At 39.5% G+C, this 18079-nt stretch overlaps 1 protein-coding gene across 2 annotated transcripts in view; it reads right to left on the bottom strand.

Annotated features, from left to right (window-relative positions):
• Nucleotides 1-18079, bottom strand: part of B3GALT1 (beta-1,3-galactosyltransferase 1) — a 515592-nt gene that overhangs the window by 33408 nt on the left and 464105 nt on the right. For both annotated transcript variants that reach the window (XM_040644261.1, XM_040644265.1), the window contains exon 3: nt 3134-3256. The gene's annotated coding sequence lies outside the window, so the exon portion shown is untranslated. The remainder of the gene's footprint in view (nt 1-3133; nt 3257-18079) is intronic.

Raw genomic sequence — 18079 nt, forward strand, 5'->3', positions numbered from 1 at the left:
CGAACATAGATATGTAATAAACGAAGAATGATCTAGTATTTATCTTTCAGAGGACAGCTCTGGCGATCACAGAAATGCAAGGCTGGGCTACTTTGGAGGGTAGTAGTACACAATCCAGCCTCAGTAGGAGAGAGGAAGGAGAAGGGTCTTTAGAGGGGGAAGATCGCCATCCCTTCCTTGGTCTGCCACGCACTGGCTGCGTGATCATAACCTTTCTGGGCTGCTGCCTCCTGTATGGAGATAATACTAAATATGAAAACACTTAGCACTGAGCCTGGACTATATTAAGGACCTCATTTTTATTTTAGATCCATTTCCCTTCCTTTCTCCTACTTTTCTTTTTCTTAAGTAGTATTTCATTCACCTCAATAAAAAATCCTTAAGACTTTAAGAACTGTACAAGAATGACTGTAATATCAGCTGGATGTATTTCCTCTAAATCTGCCGAACTTCAATAAAGGCAGTTATAATATCTGTGGCTCTATCTGAGCAATGTCAAGGATAAAGAAATACCTTACTTGTCAAGTCCCAGGAGGGCTGACTCAGCTCCTCTTTTTTTCCAAAGAAGATAAACCGCATCTCACGCAATTTGCTTTTTGCTAGGGGCTTTTTGTTTTGTTTTCAAACAAGATCTTCAGTGCAAAAGACAATCTCTCATACATATACATTAAAGGAACTATGGTGAGTCCCGTGAAGGTTTGGGCTTTTCCCTAGATTCTGTTGCTAGAATATTAGAAATTGATATGAAAAGCTGAGAGCTTAAAAATCACACAATATTCCATGTTATTCAATTGCGAAATGCTGTGGGCTTCCATCCTGAGTCTCGGCTAGGCTCTCAATGGCCTATATACTCAAGTGCATCTTCGTATTGACTGAAAGGATAGAGGCCCTCAGCTCCTGAGAAGGCATTAGGATTACATTATCATATCAATAGCCCACATGCAAAGTTCTTGATAAAAAACGATCATAATCCAGAGGCAAGAGATAAAATATGAGAGTTTGATTTGTGTAAACAAATCAAAAGCATTTAAAGTCAGCTACTTAATCTATCTCCAAGCCTTGCCAGGAATATAAATATCAGAACAGCCTCAGAGCCAGAACAGGCACAAGCTGAGAGAGTAGAAGGAACTCTAAAGATTATTTGCTACTTTTTCCGACTTACTATAATCCAGCCATATTGACCTTCTTTCAATTCTGTGAACCAACCAAGCTCAAAGCCTCTTGTCTTAAAGCTTCTATAAATCACCTTTCTGCCTGTTCAGGAGTGCCTCTTGTAATAGTTAGGATTGTCTCTGTTAAGCTACATTAACAAAAAACTTTCATATCTCAGTGGTTTAAGACAATAACAATTTGTTGTCTGCTCATGCTACATGCTGTGCACCTCCAGTGTGGGTTGGCTGAGGGGTCCTTGTTCTTTGAGGTGACACCTGTCCCAGGCGAAGGGAGCAACCACATCTTGGACCACATCCCCTGGCAAAATGCCATAGGGACAGGGAGCTGGAGTAACATCAGTTCGATGCTCCAGCTTGGAAGAGACATGCATCATTGCTACACACAACTGATTGGCCAGACCAAGACCCATGGCCTCATGGAATCTCAGGGTGAAGGAGGCAGCGCAATCCAATCACATGCCTGGAAAGGGGAGGGACTGGGAATAGCCCTCTCGCCTCTCATACCTGCCCTGACTACCTTTATGAAGCTGGTTCTAGTTCTTTGCTGTCTAAGCACCCCTTTTATTTTCCATAGTGCTAATCACAATATGTAATTATATTATTTATTTCCTGCTGTCGTTCTAATCTTTTTCTTCCATTGAACTATAAGAGCCTTAGGAGGAAGGACCACATCAGGAGGCTAATTCCAGGCTAGTTCCCCCAAACGGTCAATCTGCCTAATATAGTTAAATACTGAATATATTTGTCTTGAGTTTGGAGAACGCTTATGGTGTTAGTGTCCTGTCTCTGAGTCAATGTCCTTTTGGCTATGCTCTGATGTCCTCTGGCTATGCTCTGATGCCTCTCAATTACTCCTTACCAGAGGGTCCTCTCCCTACATAACAGCTGGGGCAAAGGCCAAGACACTGGGCATTCCCTCAAATGCTGTTATGAAGCAAAGTGGAAAACTATCAATTGAAACCTCATAGAAATCTCCAAAGGTGGCAAAACCCAACATACCCAGTGCAAATTGCTGTAAACCTTGTAAATAATGAAAAGAAGAAAGGAGTTCGGTGAACGGCATTTTGTTGAATTTGCTTTAGTCAAATGAATTTGCAGGGAATTAGCTCAAAGCTACCCCCACTCACAGTACCTCATTGTCAGACAGCCTGGTATTTGGAAGGCAGCCTAAAATAACTGCCCATTTCATGGGCAAGGAAACTGTAGTTAGTGGCCCAGATCACAGAGGTGACGGTGGAAGAGATAACAGTATGATTTGAGTCCCCTGCTGCCAGCGTGGGGCTTCTCTTCCTGAGACACACTTCAGGAAGGCTGCATTCATTTCTATAAACTTAATAGCACTCTATTTAGGGCAAAAAGTTAGCGTATGAAGGAATATTCTGAGTATTTGTCTTGAGTTTTATCACTTTAAATAAAAATATTTTAACAATTACTTGTTATTTTGGACACTTTTTATAACTATTCCATCATTTTCTATATAAAAAGACTATTATTTTCAAGTGAAATAAGAAATAATTGAAGCACAATTGCCTGTGGGACAAGGTTATTTCAGCAAAGAAGTTTCAAGAATCAATTAGCTATAGCCTTGGCGAAATGGATTTTTAAATAGGCATTGTCTCAGGTCACCTAAGGCATATATTTAGTTCCCCGATGTTTCATCTTTAAAGAGGCCACCACTAAAATCAGAAAAAGGTTTTGCAGGCACTTGTAAATATGAATTTTTTAAAAAGGCCATTCTTTTTTTAGCTTGCATTTTTTTCTCCTGGATCATTCAGGAACAAGGGTTATTTCATGGCTCATGGCAAGGGTATTTACGTGTTATATAGCACGTAAACAGTAATGAAAGAAACTAAACTTTTCTCTTTCCTCGTTAGTCCTTAGATGTCGATTTCTGCTTTTATAGAATCGCCGTTATTTTCCCCCAGTGACAGACTGAGTAACTGAGCAGTGCCTTTTCTTACCTGTTGGGCCAAGCTTGCCGTGGACTCCTTCTCACCGCAGGTGCCGGGCGCAAGGCATGGTCTCCGTTTGTCTGAGTGGTGGCTTATGCCAGGAGAAGCTGCTGCTTAGCAAACTGCAGGATCCTGTGTAGAAAGCCAGAAGAGAGAAAACTTTAGAAACAATGGAGACTAATCAGCCTCTGAATTCTGCTCCTTAAAAAACAAAAGACTCGTATTCAGGCTATAAGTACAATATACAAAATGGCATAGGAGTAAGCAGTGAATACAGGTTGATCAAGTGAGAAGAATAATGAACAAATGAACAAAGGGAGGTCAGAGCTGGTCCTAGGATTGCAAACTCACGTGCCTACTACAAGACCAGGCGAGTGGCGTCGATGAGGGCAGGCCGGGTGTGAGACAACAGGGGGTGGTGGTAGGGCTGTGATGACCTGGTAAGCACACGTCCCAGCTTAGAGGGGAGCCAGCACTCCCATCCGGCTGACAGTTTTCATTGATGCCACAAAGAAAAACAGATCTAATAATGCCACAACTTCAGATTTTCAAAGGAAGACAGAAAATAAGGATTTGCATGTAAAAATCTCTTGTTTTGTACTGTAGAATTAAATTAAACAAAAACTTTGTGCAGGTCGAACAAGGCTAAAGCCAAAGTCTCCTGGAAGGTCAGGGCTAGCTCATGGGTGCCTGGCTTGTACCTAAGATCTAATGCGACATCTTCAATTTCCAAATGATGAGAAGGGGTTCTGGGGGCTGAAGCAAAGGGCCGCCGGGGACAAGGACTCAGCTATTTAGTGGCAGAGCTGGGGCTTCTGAGCACGAGTACCTTCCCTTTTACCCACAGCCTTTGACTTCCGTTTGTGACTACCCTGAGACTGGCCGAATCTGAGCAGATCTGTGGAAATGACAGACTGGAGGGCAACCAGAAGCAGCCTTCAGCTATCTGAGCCTTGGGTCTCAAGCTGCATTTGCATACAACTTCATACCAAGAGGCATAATTTTCTGTTCGTACCATTCATGTTATGGAATGAATGCTGGGTAAAGCTGGGTGACTAAGATAGGGTGGGCCCTCTTGGGAAATAACACTCTGGCGGCAGGTATGTGTTTGGGGTGGTGTTTAAGCGGTGTGGCTGGATGTGAAGAATGGCAGTGCCAGGGGTGTGGGCAGAGGCATGAGTGGTCCCCCTGAATCTACTTGCTGGCTCCAGTTTCTGCTAAAGGCTGCTCTTGATACGAGAGGCAGTGTTGTGCGATGGCTAAGTGTAAGGGGATGGGTTGAAATACTGACTCAGCTGTTACCGTGCCTTAAGCTCTCTAGGGTACATGTATAAAATAGTGATAACACGACCTGAATCATAGAGTTGTACTGAGATGTAAATGAATTGATACAGAGAAAATGCCTAGAATGGTATTTGCACAAGGTAGGCGCTCAGTAAATGTTTGTTAGTATTTGTAACGCACACCAACATCTATTGAATGCCTAATGTATACCAACTTGCCTACATTATCTGTAAGCATCACCACAATCCTCTTCATTTTATATTATTATGTTTACTTTAATAATAAGAAAGCCATGACCTTGACAGATGGTCTCTGGTCTAATATCACCCTGGGAGGTAGCAGAGCCAGTGCTTGACACTAGGTGTACCCAGCTTAACCATTTGTTAAACCCACCTCTCCAGTGCCTTGCCAGTGTTCAACTGAAGATACTATTCAGATCTTTGAAGGGAGAAAAAGTCAACTTTGGTCAAACATCAAATACTTATCAAGTCAAACACCAAAGCAAAGGAGACCTAAAGTAAGCAATCAAAAGCACTGCAATGCTTGATAAAATACTCTGCCTCATGTAAAAGTGTACTGTTCTAGAATGGGAGTGTGCCACATGATTGAGAGTAAGTCAGGAGAGTGTGTGGTCAAGTTTTAGTGTGCCTAAACCCTCACACTTACCCTTTATAATGCGATGGCTATTAATAGATGAATAGTGATAATTCAGGGGGTGCCTGGCTGGCTCAGTCAGTAGAGCATGTGACTTTTGATCTTGCGGTCGTGAGTCTGAGACCCACGTTGGGGGTAGATATTACATAAAAAAATCTAAAAAAATAGCGATAAATCAAATTCCATGGAGGTAGCTTTTAGGAATTAAAACACATATTGGATATTGACATTCGGAAAATAACACCTGGAAGATTTACTTCAGCATCTTAAGAAAAATTCCTCATTTTTACAAAATGAATATTTTCTATACAGAAAAGGAATGGAATACAACATAAACATTTACTAGAGTGGATGAAGTGTGAGTAAGAAGCATCTTGTAAAACATTACTGAATGAAGAAGAGGAAGCAAGGAATAAAGGAAATGAGTGGTTACTGACTGCTAGCATGAGTCAGATCTTATGCCAGGTAACTCTGGGTACAATTTAGCACTCACTGAATGAAAAATAACCAAACCAGGGCCAAAATAGGTTGGGAAATGTATGTGTGGCCAACTCCAATTTCCCACGGGTAGATATTTGCATTTATACATCTCAAATCTAACTTGGACATAACTCCTTATCTGACCACCCATTCTGTTCAGTTGTGTTTTTTTTTGACACACACACAAAATTTAAATATAATTAACTTTAGCTAAGCAATGGAAGGGAGGGAAGGTATCCTTTCAACCAGAATATTAAATTATCATCAGTGCTAGGAAAATATAAACTAGGAAACATATAGATGCAAATTTTCTTGACTTTAGGATGAACCTAACATTACCGTAAGAGATAATATCTGTTTTCAGCAATAATATAGGAAAAGGAAATATACTGTATAAGACAAGATGAAGAAGATAAGCCACTTTTTTTCCATTTGATTTCTAAAGTATAATTTTAGTATTTAAGTTTGAGGCATAGCAACTTTACAGAATTTAAAATGCATCCACATCCAAAAGTTCATTTTGGAAAACAAAACAATATTTCAAAGTCAAATAGAAATGAATTTGTTCATTATCTACTCTTTTGGATAATTGCCATTATTGCTATTTCTCCTTGGGCAGATAATTGAAAATTGACTATATAAATTGTTCTGTTTTTCTGGGGAAATAGCTTAGACTAAAAATTTGTCACCCACCTCTTAATCTAAGTTACAATTTTACCAGGCCTAAAAATAACAGCTACTTTAGGGCATTATTCTATTATATCTCATTAATATCTTCCCCTCTTTTTAGCTTCATGTGGCAAAAAAGAATTCTGGGGGTGCCTGGCTGGCTCAATTGTTAGAACATATAATTTTTGGTCTCTTGCCCTGTAGACAAGTCATGAGTTCAAACCCCACACTGGGTGTGGAGCCTTCTTAAAAAAAAAAAAAAAATTGTAAAAAAAAAAAAAAAAAAAAAAAAAGATTCTGCCCATGCCCTTCTTGTCTAAGGAATCACATTCGTTTTGTGTGTCTCCACACACAAACTCTATTAGAGTTAGCTATGAAGTATTTTAGTGACAGAATAGGACAGATAAGGTAGTGATAATGTTTGGACAGGGGATTTTATCTCCCCGGTTTTGCTGCAGCCCTCTTTGTGACAATGGAGGCATTTGCACTGTGAATCTCTAATGTCCAAATCTGGCCACACTTGGTCCTGGTTTGTGTGTGGTCTGTCTGCAACCAAGGACTTGAATAAAGACTGACAGAACAAAACAGAAAATGGGGCGCATGGGTGACTCTGTCGGTTGGGCATCTGCCCTCAGCTCAGGTGGTGATCTTGGGGTCCTGGGATCAAGCCCAATATTGGGCTCCTCGCTCGGCGGAGAGTCTGCTTCTCTCTCTCCCTCTGCCTCCTCCTCCCTGCTTATGCTCTGGCTCTGTCTCTTTCCCTCTCTCTCTCTCAAATAAATGAATAAAATCTTAAAAAAGCAAAAAAAGAACAAAACAGCGCTGTTGTGTTGCCTATTTATTAACTTACCAGGTTAAGTTCTGTGAGTCATTAGGAAACCCGGTGGAGGTAACAGTTGATCTAATTAGTGAACGAACTTAGGAGACAGAACAGGGTTTTCACTCTGTTAAGTTTCAATGATCACGGACTTACTTTTCCATTTCTCTTATCACAGGCTGGATTCCTAGGAAACAGACCTTGAGACTCTGAGATACCCACGAAGGACATTTATCAGGGCATGTTCTCGGGGAGTGACACCCACACCACGGTGAGAGGGGAAGGAAGAAAGGGAGGGAGAGGTTGAGCTGTGATGCAGTCACGGAGGCCTAAGCCCATGCTGAGGCAGCACCGGGGCAGGGACGGCCGCAGAGGTCCACGAGTGCCGGGGCCAGCTTTGACCGCTGCAACTTCTGCTGGCTAGGTCTTCCCTATTCTACACAGAGTATTATTCTAATCGCAGGATTTCTAGCCCTGCTGCGTTGTCAGTGGTCTTTATTGTTGCCTTTCTGAAAGAGGCAATTGAGCTCCCCTAGAAACAGAACGAGTCCTATGAGATACGACTCACCGATAAGACCACCAGAGCCTAAGTGACAGGGTGATCAAAAGAGCAAGCACTGACGATACTCCAACAACATCTGGGATAAAATACTCGGGAAAAAAAAAAAAACCAATAAAAATGATTTTGTTCAAAAGTATGTCCATTTCTTCAGATGTGAACATGGTCATTCATACTAATGAAGCAGAATGACAAAAACTGCAGCATGTCTTTGGTTAATGAAGTCACTAAGTATTTCTGGAGGCAGCTCAGGATGTATATATGCCATAAGGTGGGAGAAGATTTAAGTGTATTAACCAAGCCACACCAAGAATTTCAATTAACATCATTCCAGCTTTTTTTTTTTTTAAGTTAATTTCTAGGAAAGATGATCTAAGCCAGTTTCTGTTTGCAAATACCAACATCGTTAGGAAACTCGGAGAGCAGGGTGAGAGACTTCACCATCGGCTGGGCTAGAAAGTTGCAGGGGGACCGTTCTGTATAGAGCTGCACATCTATTGAAGATTTTTCTTCTTCTGAGCCCTTTACTCCACAGAAAAAGACAATGGGGAGACCCAACATTTGACAAGCAGAGACAGATAATACAGAAACTCTTCTCAGCTTTGCCCCTTAGGTCCTACACTAAATCTTCGCACCACACACTTTGCAAAACACCACTTAGGCATCTGATTCAGGAAAAAACAATAGACTTCAAATGGAGGAGAACTTGCCATGATTTTAGTGCATGAGGCTAGAATTTTGAAACTCAGTAAGAAAAGTGTGGATGATTCTAAAATTCAGTGATTAAAAAGTGACTCAGTACTGACTATCTCCATCCCATCATCTGTCACGTTTCTGTAACAGGCATCAAAGCGGAGAGGAAATGAGGTTTTCCAAAAAGTGTTCTTTCATGACATAAAATCACTGGGCACAAACTCCGTCTTATACATCACAACATAAGCACGGAGCCTTGTACCTGGTAGGAGCTCAGTCTCTCTCAATATCTTGATCTTAGATGAAGTGATAAAATATAGCTACGGCCATACTGTGGATTCTAGAATCAGCTTCTTAATTCCTTTCCTGTAATATCCACTGTTTCATTCAACAAAACTAGTTTGAGTATTTTCTATTATTATGGTATTCTACTAGGAGCTGGAAATACAAAAGAACTCATATCCTTGTTGAGAGAGATAAAAGTCAGATAACAAGTATAGTAATGGAGACACTGGAGTACAGAGGAGAGATCCTAACAGTGTGCTTACGTGCGTGTATGCACAGGCCTTCGTTGGTGTGTGATCAAATGCATTTTTCTCTTGAACGAGGTGTTCAGAATACCGAAAATTAGGAGGAATAGCTCTACTTGTTCTGACTTAAAAATATGAATGCAGTTAATGTTTCTGTTAGTCAAAGAGGGTATACCGTGAGGATAAAGGAATTTAGCATGGAGCCCCAAATCACATGGCCCATCTTTTCCTGATTTTAAGCTGAAATACATGGGAGCCAGTCTTTTAACAGTTCAACAATATTTTTACTTTCCTTTTAAGAGTAATTCACATGCTAGGTCCTGGGGATTTAAAGAAGAATGAAGAAAATCCAAGTTGTTTTCAAAGTCTTATTAAGTAAGAAATTCCAAATATCTGGTACACTATGAGCTCTTTACAAGTTCGATATAACTTCATGATAATTTTCAGGAATACAAATGTCCTAATGTATATTTACTTATAAAAGTTTAGCCTGTATAAGTGAGTTGCTTCACAAATGATTTTGGTACAACATGAATTTACTTTATAACAAGTAAACACAGAACGATGGAATAGGTCCTTGTTTATGTTTCGCTGTCAAACTTTTTATCTACAGTTTTATCTCTGCCTTTATAGATGCCAAAGAAAATGATTCTGAAAATTAAGACCATTCCAAAGTATACGTGCAAAGAAATTCTGCAAAGCTTGCATACTGACTGAGTCAACTACTGCCTTGCTGGATTTTTCAGGTCGTGCACCACATACCTTGCAAATACTGTTCTAGTAAATCACGCCATGTAAGCTCATGGAATTTGAACATGACTGCTGATTTTGAACATGACTGACTTGAACATGACTGTCTGCAGCCAGTTAGTTCCAGTGAGAATTGAGGATGACCCATCTGTGGGCAGTTGCTTTGCTCTTTTTCTTTTTCTTTTTTTTTCTTTTTCTATTGGCATTTTATTCTAGATCAGTCTTTTTAGGAATGGATATGGCATCTGCCACTAGAGATAATGTGTGAGAGAATAGGCCAGTGTCTGTACAAATATATCACCACCATTAAAAAAACAACAACAACAAAACAGCAAAACAAAACCGTCTAAAGTGCATGCCCTATAGCCAATCAAAGCAGCAACAGCACCTGTTAATTCAAAGGGTAGAATCTTGACTTGACATGTAGGTGGAAAGCGATCCCCCTCCTGATTTAAGAGGTTCCCCGCCATACGCAGGCACATTTAGTGCAGATGCCAGCACCCATACGGACCAGACAGACTCATGCAGAACACCTGCAGCAGCTTCCGCAGAGGGTGGGAGGTGGAGGGTGGGGACTTACAGAGAGGTCACCTTTGTTCTTCATGGATCATCCTGAATGGAGATGTCTGTATTCTTAGATCCGCGAGACTTGCTAAAGTTGTGGGCATGGCTAGCAATAGGTCCATGTGGGAGCAGGGCATCTTTTCTTCTGAAACATAAAGCTCTTCTCTTGCCCTAGCTTTGATGGGTCCTTAGATGTACAAAGAAAATGCACATCTTTTAACTTCCAAACTGGGCACATGTTCCTCAGTAGAAGTTCCAAAGGGAGGGGGAGTTAAACCTGCCTCTGTGAAAGTGTTCTCCACGCTAACTTGTAAAAGAAGTCAGGTTGGAGATGTCAGGGAAACAGAACTCATGTGAAAAAACACAAGTCCTTTTATTTGGAAAACAAAATTAGGTGAAGTCTGTAGACTAATGATCTCATAGAAGGACTAAATTTGAATGTCAGACACTTAAGAAATAGGTTCCTAGGAGAAAGCTTACCCTTTTCGCTACAATTCTGCTACATGAATGAAGTTTTATACCTGTTATTCTAGTACTTTAATTAATGCTATTTTTTTTTCAAGTTTTGATTTCCAGAATGCCCTGCTCACTAAAGGTCCTGGAAGCCACCTATACCTCATGCCCTTGACAGCAATATCACCTGGGCTGCTTACCATTCTTTGCCTTGAACTTCTCTGATATTTAGGCAGCCCTCTCCGTCACTGAGAACAGGGTGGGTGAGCTACACCCTCCTGTTTTCTTCTTGTGTTACTGTTTTTGCCTGATTTCTTTTCAGGAAGAAGCTGTACATTTTCACTGGACAGATATAGGAAAAGAAACTGTTTTTCTCCAAAGATAACAATCAATGACCTTGGGCAATACGTGCAGAGCTTTCTAGACTTCTGTTTAAAAATTATCTGATAAACTGCCTTTGGGTCTACGTGTTGCTTTCTTTGTGTGGGGCAAGAAGTAGGACCTACTAAGCTTAGCAAGTTTAGCTGGGTGTTACTTAAACTGTAGGCAGTAAACACAGATGTGCTCTGTAGTGCACAGACAGCTGGAATGATCAATTTTACAGTTGAAGGTTACATTAAGAATTACCTGGTCCTGCCTATATTCATTAAACTTAGTGCAATAGTAGCCCCAAAGATATGGTACCTTAAGCAATCCATCTGTTCCTTCCATTAAAACCTTCTTGGTCCGGCTCCTAAAAACCAATCCACTCATTTTTCTCTTTCAATGAAAAATAAAAAAGAAATTTTGAGAAAAGTCACAAATCAGGGCAACTGTGTGTGTACTCCTTGTAATACATTTCCCCTGGAAAAGAATGGTAATAAGTACAAAAGGACCTGTGAAATATGCCTCCATTAAAGTAAAATACAACTCTTGCACAGGCTAAACACATACCTAGAACTGCCCACTGCTCCACGGGATCGTGACACTTGTGATGGAATGAGGGTGTAAATAGGCCACTCAGAGTGTACTTTTTTTTTAAAAAAAAGGTATTCCTTGGGGAGTTTTGGATAGACGTACTGCACGTTCTTTCATTTCTGAAGGCTTTGTGCAGGAAGCGAAGGAAGCAACTACGCAGAGCAAAACCACCCGCTAAAGCTCAGAGATGGGCTAGCGGCAGCAACCCCCCCCCAGCCCCAGGCCAGCCCAGGGGAGCAGGCGCCAGCGCATTTTCTTCTCTTCCTCACCTGGAAGATGCAGTACCTGAAATCAGGCAGAATCAAACAATGCACGTTCCGAAATCAACAGAGCTAAGTACATCGTGAGCTCTCGAGGATGATAAAACACCACACATGCCCACACTATACCACCACAGCAACAGTTTTTATTTTTGTAAAGCAATTATCAACTTATGTATACATGATTACAGTATTTGAGATCCAAGATCCTTGGAAAATCTGATGTTGCAATCAAAACATAATTGAGCTATTTTGGAATAGAAAGCCTATTTGCTTTTCAAAACACATAAATATCTAAAAATTAAATGATGACCCATTTAGAACCGTGTTGCTTCACTGCAGTCTTTTAAGGATTTGCTTTAAATGAACTTCCCTGCTTGATGGAAAGTTCTATAGTCTGATGTTGTTCGTTCCCAACCAGGGGTGTGTGTCTGTGTGTCTGCGTGTGTGTGGAGGGAGTGGGTGGACGTGGTCAGCAATGATGAATTAATTTCCTCATGGGATCTGATCCAAAAATCCACCTGCACACCAATCATTATTTGCAGCCTAAATAAATTATGTCTGGTACATGTAGATACTATTATTTTTTTCAAATGTGTACATACGCCCTGGTGATGAGAAAAATGTGAATGCATTTTAAAGTGTTGTCGACTTCACTGCAGATTTTTGTTATTCCTATCTTTCAATCCATGGATTATAAAGACAGAGCAATTGCCTACGGGCAATCACAAGCTTTTAAACATTAAGAAGGAGTTCTTCTTCCTGGAGTAGATGAACTGCAGTAATGTATCTCAAGAGTTGCTGATAAAATAGTTATAATAGGCTATGGACTCTGAGAAACAAACTGAGGGCTTCAGAGGGAAGGGGGTGGGGGAATGGGATAGACCGGTGATGGGTAGTAAGGAGGGCACGTATTGCATGGTGCACTGGGTGTTATACGCAACTAATGAATCATCGAACTTTACATCAAAAACCAGGGATGTACTGTATGGTGACTAACATAATATAATAAAAAAATATTAAAAAATAGTTATAATAGGGACTTGCTAGAGATATATAATATAATGGGGCTATGACAGATATAATTGAGTTTTCAACTATGAATGAGTCTCCTTAGAAGAATCATTAAACCATTTGGTTATATTAAGTTTAAATGTTTAGGCCTAACCCCAGAATAAAACAAGAAACAATGAACAGCCACTACCTCTAGGGACAGAAATGGAATGGTGGGAGCAGCCCATGCAAAGATGTTTACTCTATTCTCTCCACCTCTAAATTGCTTCCATGGTGGACGATGGATATGAATTCAACTATTTCTTTATATTTTAAAACATGATTAAAACAAAAACATCCACGCATAATGAGATCAGCAGTCTCTTTGAAGCCCAGGGAGGTGCTGGCTCCTGGGTGCCTCCCACACATCCACTCTTTTCCATTAGGCTTGCACTAGAAGGCTGAGAATTATTTTTCATTCTTTGTAACTTTGGAGGCTTCTCCCAACTTGACAGTCATGTTCATCGCACATTAAAGCCCCATGCTGGGCACTGGGCTGCACACTTGACATGAAGTCAGAGATCGTGGGGAGGACTAGCGTGCAAACTGCTATGTCAACACGTCCATGTGTTTGGAGCTATCGGACCACAGCCAATTCCCATCCAGCTGTGTCTTGTGATACAACTGCCTACGGCTGCAGAGAGAAAAATGATTCTTGATTCCTGCCACCAAATGTGTTGGGACATCCCTGGGAGCATTTATGAAATCCCACTCTGTCCTATCCCAGGAGGAGACTGCAGCTGGCTGCTCCATGGTGTCTTCTCATGATAACTCTATAAGAGCTGGTATTTGGTGTTAGGGACGTACAAGGATCATGTGATACTGAATGCACGTAGACTCAAAAAGCTGTAACAAATTCCATGCAACACTTGCTAATATGGCAAATTAATCTAAAATACTTTAAATTCTGTCCCCCCCAAAAAAATGCTGTCATGCTGAATTACCCCTGGTTAAGGGTTGTCATGTTGTATTATGGCATGAGATTCAGGTAGCACGTTGTAGCAAATGAAAACATTTATATCCTTTAGGGAGATTTCATAGAAAGCAGATGCACTGTTATTTTTTCTAAGAACTATAGTCCAATTTTAGTAATGCATATGTGAAGTGGATAAAACATCACAAATATAAGATTCCAGGTTTTTTTTTATGCGTAAGTTAGACCTTTAAATTTTAAGTATAGTCTGGGGGAAGTGAATCATTTAAATCTAAGGTTCACATTTTCTCTTCTGTCACCCACGTCTACGATGATTTTCCTTATTCATTCAAAGGGAGGACAAACAAGATGGGGTGATTTTCCTAATTGATGGCCTTTTTGATTTAGGACCGATATATACCAACTGGCTTTGTTTTCACTATTGCCCTTAGGACCTAATCAGAGCCTCAGGCCCTGATCTTTGCAGTAGAGTATTGAAAGCTATATTGTATGCATCTGTATCTATATCTGTCTATCTATCTGGGAAAAATTAGCCAGACTGAGATAGAGCTAACAATGAAATGTTATCATTCCCTCAGCATGATATTTTTATATTCATTCAAAAAATGTCTAATGAGAATAGATAAATGTCAGGCACTATTCCAGGTGCCTGGAAATACCTCAGTGCACAAAACACATAAGAATCCCTGCTCTGGGGAAACTTATGTTCTAGAGAGAGAATCTATATGTATATAGACTTATATACAAAAAATCTATATGTATATAAACATATATAAATATACATTTATATGTATATAAACTATATATATATAAAATTCATCAATAGAATTCATTTATTGAAATGAAACAGAAATTTTATTAAAACTAAGAACCTTAGTCTGTGGGTCTTGTACACATCTCATATTTCATAATGTAATTAGATTGCCCTTTAACATTTGCTTTAAACTTTCCCCCTCGTTTCTTAATGAGATTACAATCTCTTCACAGCTTGACAAGAGCAAGCACCAGACACAAGGAATATAAAACCACAAAGAAGCATTTAGACTGTTCTAGAAAGTGTGACTTCTCAAAACTAAAATCAGGTGTAATGATTTGGTTTGAAACAATTTTTCAAATTCTCTCTTTATACTTGATGGACAACCATTTTTAGCAAAAGCTGGTGAAGTAAAAAAAAAACCCTCAATACATTACATTAATTTTTCTTGGTTTCTGAAAATGGTGGTTTGAGAGTTGATTTTGATACATTTCATCAACACTGAGCCAAATGCTTGGATGTAGGCTTCTTTTAATCTGATAATGACCCATTCGCAGATGAAATGACTGGAGTCAAGATGCTGTCTCAAGCACCATATTTAGGAAATGGTATCTATGGCAACATAAGTTAAAGTGCATTCACTGAAATCATAGGATTGGAAAGCACCTTGAAAAGTGTCTTTACACAGGAATGCCACTGAAAAGATGGAAACTCACTTGGCATTCAAAAATATTTATCGAAGCCCTACTATGTATCAGATATTGTACTATATATAAGAAGGACTAAATCATGGGTCATATTCTCAAGAAGCCAATGGCTAACAGCAAAGTCAGAAGTACAGACAATCTAAGTATAACTTAGTGTTATAATGATGGCATATTTAAGGTGATGTGAAAAAGTTGCCAAAACTGTTCTCCATTTCATGGCCTCTCAAAAATGTTCCTGCAATCTTCCTCATCAACCTACCTTGCTAGAGAAAAACCTTTATTTTTACTAAAGATTGCTTAATGTCTAGTGCACTCCACCTTGTTCATTTGTTTTACCCTGTTTTTAGATGTCTAATTAGTATTTCCTTAATGAAACCTTTCATATGTTTGAAAATTAAAAAAAATTATTATACCAAAATCCGAATATTTTAATTGTTGAATTTACTTATACACTATCTCTTTCCAACGAAGATTTTGGGGGCATAAAGCAGAAGATATAATCATAAGGCAAATAAAAAAGAAATGGAAAAAGAGACCTAAGTTATAACAATCAGATAAGTAAATGTTAAGAGTTATTGTCACTAAGAGCTGGAGGTCTTTTTTGGATTTGTATTTGGCTTCCTGGCAGCCAGCACGAAAATGAGAAGCGTGTCGAGTTGCTTACGTACTTTTTTAAAAAAAAATATGAAAGTAATAAACGTGCCAGTTTATCAGGGGAGATAAAGGCATTTTTGACATTAAACTCTTTTACATGGAGAGGGGAGATTAAATGAATCATAGTCACTATCCAAATGTTAAAACCTATTTCATACGGACCAGTTAAAATCAAATCCAATAAAAGGAAAGGACAAATATTAATACAATTTAGTGAAGGCAGCTCCAGAAGGAAGTAGATCATTATGATATGAACACATGACCCAGGACATAAATTCATGGTTAGATAAGTTACTCAACATTTTCCCTCAAATCACTCCTTCACCTGGCAGGAGAAATATCTGCATAATTGAAAATTCAAGGGTAACTCTCTAAAAACAAAACCAAACAAAACAAAAATAAAAAACCCCCCACACCACAAAACCTTGGAAAGCTAGTTTTCCTTCCTTCCTTCCTTCCTTCCTTCCTTCCTTCCTTCCTTCCTTCCTTCCTCCCTCCCTCCCTCCCTCCCTCCCTCCCTCCTTTTTTTTCTTTTTCTTTCTTTCTTTCTTTCTTTCTTTCTTTCTTTCTTTCTTTCTTTCTTTCTTTCTTCTTTCTTAAAGATTTTATTTATTTGAGAGAGAGAGTGAGCACGAGTGGGGGAAGAGAGAAACAAATTCAAGTCGGGGCTCCACAGGGGCTCACTACAGAACCCTGAAATCATGACCTAAGCAGAAGTCAGACACTTAACCAACTGAGCCACCCAGTGCCCCAGAAAGCTGGTTTTCTATCATACTGACTGATGGCGAATGGTTGGTCTCCAACCTTTGGAATTTAAATCAACCAGGAGTAGGATTGTCAGTTTGCTGTTACACATGTGAAAACAAAGCAGCACGGATCTCTGCTTGTTCAGAATGCGGGAAACACTGCATCCTAGCACAGGAACGAATGATAGGAATCAGGATTCTCCTTAGATACAGCATTGGATTGATTCTAAGTCTTCAATAAATATCCCAACTATTACCACAGAACAGAGAAGAAAGGGTTTTCTGGAGGAGTTACTTCTAAAATATAAAATAACCAAATATTTTTGTTAATTCAGACAAATAAAAGGGCAATTCTTCCCAAAAAGCAATGATGACTCTAACCAGGACGAAGAGAAAGCAACGCACATGCGAAGAGAGTTGTTCAGAGGCTTTTCTTTTTTTCCTAATTAAAATTTCAAAGGGGGCCATTAGGTGTCATAATGGTCGTAAAATATTCTTCCTGTAGGTTTCTGTTCTAGAGCAATATATCAAATTGTTTCTACCTTTCCTTACAATTTTGGATTTCTTTTAATAATTTTTTAAATTAAACTTTTTCTTTTGAGATAAAGACTACATGCAGTTGTAAGTTCTAATAATTTTTTAATTCTCTTAACTATATATCAGCTATGTAGGTTCTTGGGAAAATACAAATCATAGTTTGCCAATAGAATTTTAATCTAAATAATCAAAAAGCCAAAGGAAAGCTGAGTTTATTTATTTTTAATATGTTGTTTATTTATTTGAGAGAGAGATCATGAGCAGGGGGGAAGGGTAGAGGGGAGAAACAGACTCCGTGCTGAGCAGGGAGCCTGATGTGGGACTCGATCCCACGCCAAGATCATGACCTGAGCCGAAGGCAGACGCTTAACTGACTCAGCCACCCAGGCGCCAAAAGTTGAGTTTAATAGTAGAAACCTGCCCAGGCTGTCCTGGTGGTCACTGAGGCTGCCTGGTAACCAGGTTACCTCCCCTCCTTAACCCACTTATTCTTGCTCAGAACCCATTGTGTGCAATCAGAAAGCAAGTGAGTACTTGAGGCTTTGAAATTTATTTTACATCAATCCATATATAATTTCAAAGGTGGAAAGGAGAGCCATTTCTTTTTTATCTTGATATTAGTAATTGGAGATCTGTATGACTGTTTACCTTCCATCTTCCATGGAGGCAGTGAGATTAAAGGGAGGTGAGAAATAGCTTAGTCTTTGATCATTTGACTTTGTGGAATTGGGTGACCAGGATGAAAGTCAACAGTTTATCACATTAGTGCATTCCAACTTAAGCTTTTTAAAAGGGGGAAATAAAAAGGATTTGTTCAATAAATAGCATGTTAGAAAAACAGTGACAATGAAGTTGACCTTTCTGGTACAACAAAGGGGCTTTACTAACTGTTTCATGGAT

This window comes from Ursus maritimus, unplaced genomic scaffold, assembly GCF_017311325.1.
Source record: "Ursus maritimus isolate PB19 unplaced genomic scaffold, ASM1731132v1 scaffold_1, whole genome shotgun sequence".
Lineage (NCBI taxonomy): Eukaryota > Metazoa > Chordata > Mammalia > Carnivora > Ursidae > Ursus > Ursus maritimus.